Genomic DNA, 8,346 nt, shown 5'->3' on the forward strand with positions numbered 1-8,346 from the left:
CCGACGGAGCCCCGCCCCGCCCCTGTCGTCGGTTCCCTCCGCGGAGGCCCCGGCCACTCCTTGTGCAAGCGGCGGTCTTCTAAAGGTTTGGGCTCCTTACCCAACCGTTGTGCTTATCTCACAGCCTAACCAGCTCAGCCCCTTTAGGGGCCCAGAAAGGGCGGGGGGGCCGGAACAGGGTTGGAGGCCGAGTCAGCCTTAAAGAGCGGGACAAAGAGGCAGAGACTAGACGGAACTGGGGACAAGGGTAGAACAAGAGAGAGAAGAAGAGTGCTGCGAGGGACAGCTTTGCATCCCCGCCGCCGTTCCCTCCCCGTCCGTCTTGTCAAAAGGGGAGGGAAAGCATCGGGCCCTAAGTCCCCAGGGCACCACCTCTCCCACGCCCAGCAGGGTGGCTGGACTCTGGTACCCAGTTAACGGGGAACAGAAGCTGACATCCACAAGTCACGGATGGATATCCACAGCCTTCCATGCTGGCAAACCTTCAGAAGCCCCGCCATCTGACTTGGGGGAAAGAGGCCGAGGCCCAGCAGAGAAGCCCTCAACTGCTTCTCCCTCTTCAAGCGCCTGGTATAGGTTTCCTCCCAGGCATGCAGGGCAGCAAGGCAACATCCTTACTCCCAAACCAGGCTTTGCGGCTGCCCTTTAAGATAAAGGTGGTGCCCTGTCAGCACGGTTACCCAGCAAGCAGCCTTTTCATCCTGGGGTGAAGCCCCTTCTTCCCACCTCCCTATTGCAATTTGGAGGGGAGTGGTGAGAAGAAGGCCTGAGGATAACCTGCTCCTCTCCCTTCTCGGCATCTTGCCTGGAGCCCCAGCCTTGGAGCCTGTCCCCAGGGCCTGAGGCACTTCCCCTCAGAGCTGGGCTGGCCTTTAGCTGTGCGTGGTGTTGGGGGGTGGTGGGGGGGGGGGACACCCGCTGGCCGGCTTTGCTTTCCTGTTTGTATGAGAGGAAGTTGGCTGTGAGTCAGCAGACACAGGAACTGTCAGTCAGTAGCTAGGGGAAGACCCCTGCCACCCGGGGAAGGTGAAGGGAATGCGGGGAAGTGCCCCCTCCTCTCCCCGTTGCCCCAGCTTGGAACTGGGCAGCCATTTCCAGCATCCTGGAGCCCTTCTAGCTGAGAAGGAGAATGATAACAATACTTAAAATGGCCATAATAATGGCTACCAATTATTGAGCACTGACTAGGCCCCAGGCCCTGTGCAAACACTGCTTTGCAAATTTTGATTCATTTTCACCACAACCCTTAAGATAGGGAATTTTACCACCTCAATTTTACAAATAAGAAGAGTTTTCTGAATGCCTTTGTACTGGATGGGTAACTGGGGAGGCCAGGAGAAGGCTCTTCATAGAACTCCAACTATAAGGAGTGAAAATTGACCAAGGGCTTTGGCTGGTTCTCTCTGAAATCTATCAGCTTCTACTCTAATGCCAGCTTCCCCCTGGGAAGCTCCCAGCCAGTGACCCAGCTCAGTGGAGATCCTAAGACAGGTCTAATCTTGGGAGATAGGTGGCTCCCCTGACAGCGGACATTGACTAGAGATTTCCCCCTAGGATATTTCCTCTCAACCTTCCTTCCTTCCCTCTCTTTCATAGATCTCCCAGCTAGCTCCTGACTCCCTTCCTCTTTCACAGGCATTTGCTTTACTCAAATCCTTGCACATTTCATCCTGCCTTGGCAGCTTCTTCTTGGAGGATTCAGAGTAACTCAACAAGAGAGGAGAGTTGGGTAAATTAGTTCAGGCACAGGGAGCTTGAGGGATGGGTGCTGGGGGTCCTGGTCAGGACCCAGATACAGGGGTTCTGAGCCTATTTTTGTGTATGTCAGGCTCCCCTTTGACAATCTGGCAAAATGTATGGACCCAGTCTCAGAAGAATGTTTTTAAAATGCATAAGATGAAATATGTAGGATTACAAAGGAAACCAATTATATTGAAATACACTTATAAAATGATTTTAAGTGATATAATAATATATGTGCTTCTGTATTAATGCTTTAAATAAGATCTAGCGGTAGGTTGATGCCTCACATAATTTTGAAGCAGTGATGAGCATAAATGATATTTCAAAATACCTGCAATGCTGCAATCTGATACAAAAATATATATGATTTCTACTGGTGACAAAGTCATAGTTATGGCTAATAGGACTGGTTTGTAATTCCTGTTATAAATGAAGGACGGACGTGCTACATTTCAGCTAGAGATTAGTGAAAATAATGTAATTTTTTTCCCATCCAAGTTCAGTGACTCCAAGTTAAGAACACTTGAGTCAGAAGGTCAGGGCAGAGCTGCAGAGGGACCCAGCTCCCTCAGACCCCACTTCCCTTCTCTGACTCAACCCTTTGGGGCCAGTGGAGCATCTGGCGCTTGGGTGATATCTTCCTTTCCTCTTTCTCCCTGGCTCTTCTCAGTTTCTCTGATCTCTGTCTCTGTCTCTGTGTGCCGCTGTGTCTCTCTGTGGCCTCACAGTCTATCACTGAGGGGACAGGACAGACTCAGGGGATTCCTGTAGCCTGGGCACAGTGGAGCAAGGAGAGCTCTTTAATTCCAGGGTCACTGGGAGCTGAAAGACGGGGTGTCCCTGAGCCTCAGAGTTCTGGGGGGAAGTGTGGGTGTTTCCTTCCCCACCCCCTTTCCCATTCTCAGCCTTCTTAGGGGCAGAAATAGGCCAAGACAGAGGTGAGTAGTGAGATTGAAGGCAGGAAATGAAGGCATCCCAGGCTCCTGAAGATAAGGGTTGATGCCTCTGTGATCCTGGACTTGGGTCCAAGGGATCTTTTCCCAAGCTCCCCTCTTTGGAGCTGCAGTCCAGAACTGAGAGGTCGAGGCTGTCCTCTACCCGCCTCCAGCCCCCCAGGAGAGCACCGACCGGCTGACCAGGTATGGGGTGAGGGCACCGGGGCTCTGGAGTGAGCCTGCAGCTGGTGTCAGCCCCGACCTTCATGAATGAGCAAAGGGAAATCAAGGGCCTCATGGAAGAGGAGCATGGGCTTCTGGGGTTGATATTTCCTCTGAATACTTAAGAATGGGGGAAGCACCAAGTCAGCTCTCTCCTTGTCGGAGTGCACACCCTCCAAGATGATTGGGACCAAGGGTCAGAGAAATTAGGGACAGAGAATGGTCACAGAATGTCCTGGAAGAGCTGAAGGCATCCTGGGAGAGAGCAGGGGGAATGGTAGTGTGCAGGATGAGCCACCTCTTAGGAATGAAAGTGAGACAGGATGGTGGCTCTTGTCCCTTGAAGGGGTTCCTCCCGGCGGGGGGCTGGGGGGGCAGTTTCTTGGATCCCTGCTCCTTAGCCAGACCTCCTTCATTCTCACTGACCACGGAGTCTACCTACAGCAAGATCGGCAAATCCAGGCAGTGCCAGGGAACTCACTTTATACTCCAGGGACAGCCATGGCTGGCAGTCTGGGCTGAGTTGCCTTTGCCTTTTGGGGTATCATCTGTGGTACTACTTGGAAAGAACCCTCTCCAAACTTTAACGCCGGACTCCCACAAGTTCACCCTGGCAAGAGGGACTGTGTTGCCAACCATCATCGTCTGATCTGCCTGCTCTGGTCTAATCCAAACATAAGCTGCAGGGCTTACATGACCCAGAGTATGCATGGAGCTATGGTTTTATCAATAAGGTACAGCCCAGAAACCAAAAAGAATGAACAGGTTCTCCAGTGTTTCATCTCTCAAATGACCTTATAACATACAGCAACACTTTCGTGTGCTTCACAAACCTCAGTTGTCTGGGTCCTCTCCTTGATAACCTATCTCCCCCAAAACCTTCTCATAGCCAGCCCTGTCTGTCTCTCTGCCATGGTCTTTTTTGTGCAGTTTGATTCAACTTCTCTGGCATTTTGAAGGGAGAGAGGAGTAAGAATGAACCATGACATTAGTGAACCTTAATCCTAACACGTGGGATAAAGGGGCACTAGTGAGCAGAGGAAGGGGCAGAACCAAGCAGGGGTGGTGGTATGGAAGGGAACTTTCTAATAGCCCTTCCGATGTCTCTGCTCCTCCCCACCCACGCCACAGACTGACTACTACAACCCCCATCACTTAGGAGACCATTTTGCCCACTGGAAGGGGATGGTATGATGTAGTAATTAAGAGCAAAGCCTCTAAAGTCAAATCCTGACCACACCTCTACCAGCTCTGGGACCTGAGCAAGTTACTCACATCTCAGTGCTTCAGTTTCCTTTTCTGCAAAGTGGAGATAGTAATAGTACCTTCCTCATAGGATTGTTGTAAAGATTTATCCATGGAAATATATAGATAATATGTGCAAAGGGCATGAAACACAATTAAGTGTTCATAAACACTCCCTATTCTTTGTCACTATTTTCACCAGTCACTTCCACGGTGACTCCAGAATACAACCAGCTTACTTGTTACCCCATCGCCCTGGTACATTCCATGATCTTGTTTTAATCAATCATCCTGTGGCATCCATTGTCAAATTAGGGCACGTATTTGTCCTACTTCTGCCATCCCCAGGGTCCCTGGTTGTCATCTTGTCTGTTCTACCAATTTGGCTATTCCTCATCCAATTTCCTGTCACCCCCGATCACCTCCATTGTCTTCAGTGGCCTCCAGATCTCACTCCCGTTCCATGTGGTAGAGGGCACAACCTCACCCACATTTAGGCCAGTCGGGCTGGGGGTGGGCTCTGAGGGGCATGTTTTTTGCAGGAGGAAACACTCCCGTCGATTATTTCATTTATTTCTCACATTTCTCCCCATGCTTAGATATCTGTCATATTTTTATTGAGCATCTCTTATGAACCAACTGCTGCTCAAGGGTTTAGAGATTGTTGGGGGTCTATGGTTGGCCACCCCGAACTATGCCTCAATGACATATTGATTCTTTTGAATTAAAGTTACCTAAGAAACAGCCAATGCAAGAGGGACACCCTGACTTTCCTTTCTGTCTCTCTGGAAGCAGGAAATCCATCTCTCATGTGAAAGGTGCCCTCCCTGCATCTGGAGGTGGAAGGGTGCCCTTATCACCAAAGATAGAAGGTCAGGCCAAGAAGCCTGTATAAACAAATCTTGTTACTTCTTTAATTTACTGCCCCAAGACCAAATGCTATTTAAATTCTTCACTAATTGGGCACCCCAAACCCAAGTTTCTTTGTCCTGTCAGTCTCATACATTTATTGTTTCTTTCTCTATAAAGTACAAAAGCTACCTGCTTTGGCTACTTCTTAGGTCCCATTTCTATGAGACCTCCATGTACATGAATTAAAATTTCTTTTTTCTCCTGTTAATCTCTCTTGTGTCAATTTTATTGTTAGTCCAGCCACAAGAACTCAAGAGGGGTAGAAGGGGAAATTTTCACTCCCCAACTAGGTATAACAATGAGCACAAACAGACTGCAGAGTGTGGTCTACTAGGGGAGTGAGACAGTTATCAAAGAACCCCAAATAAATGTATTAGTACACACTAAAATGGTTGTTCTGGACGGAGCACTATAACAACTTGTAACAGAGGAAGCTGACCTGGTCTGGGGTTCTGCAAAGGCCTGTCCAGAAAGCTGTGCTTAAGCTGAGATCAGAAAGAAGGTTAGGAGTTAATTGGGGGTGGGAGGGAGGGTCTGTCAGGCAGAGGAATCACAATGGGATGCAAGCCTCATGAGGAATAGAGACTTAGCAAAGACCCAGGGAGTTTGAGGCCACCCAAGATTAAGGGACCTCAGGGGCCAGGCTGTGAAGAAGACTCTTGTTCTTGGTTGGGCTCTGGTCTCCATTCTCAGAAGAGTTTAGACAGGTGATGCATTTTTGGGAAGATGGCTGCACGGAGACTGGTGAGGATGAGCGCAGTCCTCCCCACCCCCAGTTCTGGCCTGAGGACTGTGCCATCTCCCTTACCCACACTCCCCTCCACACAGCCCCTCCCCAGTGCCCTCCTCACATTTTTGTGAGGATGAGGTCATCGTGGGGGAGGGGAGGGAGTTCCAGGCTTCTGAGCCTCCTTTATCCTGGAGGGCCAGGGCAGCCCTGGGAGGGGGAGGGGAGGAATAAACACAGAAGAGCTCCCATCCACCCCCATCCCCACCCCTGGAACTAGAGCCCCGTTCCTTCCACCCTAGGCTGTTGATGTGAGCTGTATCTACAAGGAGGTATTTTAATGCAGTTTCACTGCTAGACAGCTGAAGAAGGGCATCTAGTCCTGCACTTTTAGCACTGGCTCCCCTCGGGACCTCGGGCAGGTCACCCCCTCACAGCTCTGTTTCCCAATGTGTACATTTTGTGGGCAGGGATCTCATGGTCAGCATAGTGACTACATTTAAGAATACTGTACCGAATCCTGGAAATTTGCTAAGGGAGATCTTAAATGTTCTCACCACACAAAAAAATGGTAACTATGTGAAGTGGTAGATGTGTTAACTAAATGTCATTGTGGTAATCATTCTACAATACATATAAACATATATCAAACTATTGCACTGTATACTTGAAATTCATACGATTCTGTCAATAAAGCTGGAAAACAATTTTTTTATGGATCCAGCTTCCTTGCAATGGAAGCATGGAGTCTTAATCACTGGACTGCCGGGGAAGTCCCAAAGCTGGAAAGAAAATATAAGGTTAATGGGCAGCAGTGGTGTCCAAAAAAACCTTCTACAATGATGGGCATGTTCTGGATCTGTGCTGTCCAACATGGTGGCCACTAGCCACATGTGGCCATTGAGACACTGGCATATGGCTGGTGAGTCGGAGGAGCTGAGTGATTTCATTTTATTGTAATTAATTTAAACTTAAATAGCCACATGTAGCTAGTGGCTACCACACTGGACAGCACAGGCATACCTTAAACTTTGCAGGAGTTCCCTGCTGGCCTAGGGGTTAGGATTCTGGGCTTTTACTGCCATGGCCCAGGTTCAGTCCCTGGTCAGGGAACTAAGAGCCTGCAAGTCATGCAACGCGGCAAAACTTTTATGAGAATTCTCCTTCGATGGCCCCCTCTAGTCCCATTTACGTGGCCCAGGCGGGCAGGGCCGACTGCCTGGGGCTCAGGTCCCAGGTCTACCTGCTGCTCTTTCTGCCTTTAATAAGCAGAAAAATAGAATCTGTCCTGGAGGTAGAATGACTGGGAAGACCCCAGAAACTAGCAGAACACAGTCTTTCTTTAAAAAAAAAAATAGAAATATAGTTCATATACAATATTATGTAAGTTATAGGTATACAATATACTGATTTGCAAATTTTAAAAGTTATAATCCATTTATAGTTGTTATAAAATACCGGCAGTACTTCAAGCAGAACAGTTTTAAGCCTGGACTTCTGCCCCAGCCTGGAGTACTTCCCACACATCTAAAGAAAGGGAGGGTGAGGCCAGAGCTGACATTAGGGACATTTGGTCTCTTAGTCTCTGCTTGAACTTCCTCCTGCCCTGCCTCCCTGAAAACCACCAGATTGCCACTGGGACGGTCCCTCCTGGGGCACATAACACCACTGTAGTTGTGAGGCTGTGCTCTGGAGATGGGGTCGTACCAGAAACTTGAAGTGTTTATAAATTGAGGGGTGTGGAGGAGCCAGAGGAGAGGGAGGGATCTCAGGTAGGAGGGAGGTCGCTCAGCCCTCATCCAGCCCCTCTGCTTGCACTAGCAAAGGGAGTGGTCACTGTTCGCTGCTCTGGACCTTCTGCTTGAGGCTGCCTTCCCCACCCCCCCACCCCCGCCCCCAGCACTACCTACTCGCTTCTGCGGTTTTTACTGTCCACATCATCCGAGGATCAGACACTCCCCCTCCCAAGAATGTGAAGGGGACTCAGGGGACCTAGACTGCAGCTCTACGGGGATGGGCATGTCCGCCAGATGCAAATATTGTCCTCCCTTCTCACCTCTGGGCTCCAGCCACTCCTTCCCCAAAGCTCCCTGCGTAGACCTGTTTACAGAAGACAACTCTCACTGGGATTCAGCTTCCTTTTTTTTCCATTTGGCAATAATCGAGCCTTGGATAAATCTCACTGGCTATGATATTGCCACTGCACAAAGCTGGGGGGACTCAGCTTTCTACCCTCTCTGCTCTCCCTCCTTCATTTCTCAGGTGCCCACCCCCTCTGTCAACAAACCCCAACTGGAAAGACCTTGGTTGGTTCCTGCCCTCCCCGCCCCCCACCCCTTCCCCTGTCTCCATTTCTTTGGCTTTGGCAGCAGGACTAGAGGGGTCAGGCAGGCTCTAGCAGTGACCATGGCGTGGGACACATGAGGGGAGATGGCTCTCAGACACCCCTCATCTTAGGTCTTCTAGAAGCAGTTTGTGGCCAGGATTCAGGTGAAACCCAGGGGGCCAAGGGTGAGACAAAGGGGACAGGGGGCAGAAAAGATGTGCAGACGGGGGGAGCAC

General features: G+C 49.9%; 1 non-coding gene across 1 annotated transcript; it reads right to left on the reverse strand.

Moving 5' to 3' along the window:
* Positions 1–7,858: 7,858 nt before the first annotated feature.
* On the reverse strand, positions 7,859–7,996 carry LOC138988728 (U4 spliceosomal RNA). Its single transcript, XR_011464983.1, has one exon. It is a non-coding gene; the product is annotated as a U4 spliceosomal RNA (small nuclear RNA).
* Between the last annotated feature and the right edge of the window lie 350 nt (positions 7,997–8,346).

The sequence above is a fragment of the Bos mutus genome, chromosome 7, assembly GCF_027580195.1.
Source record: "Bos mutus isolate GX-2022 chromosome 7, NWIPB_WYAK_1.1, whole genome shotgun sequence".
In the NCBI taxonomy this organism is placed as follows: domain Eukaryota; kingdom Metazoa; phylum Chordata; class Mammalia; order Artiodactyla; family Bovidae; genus Bos; species Bos mutus.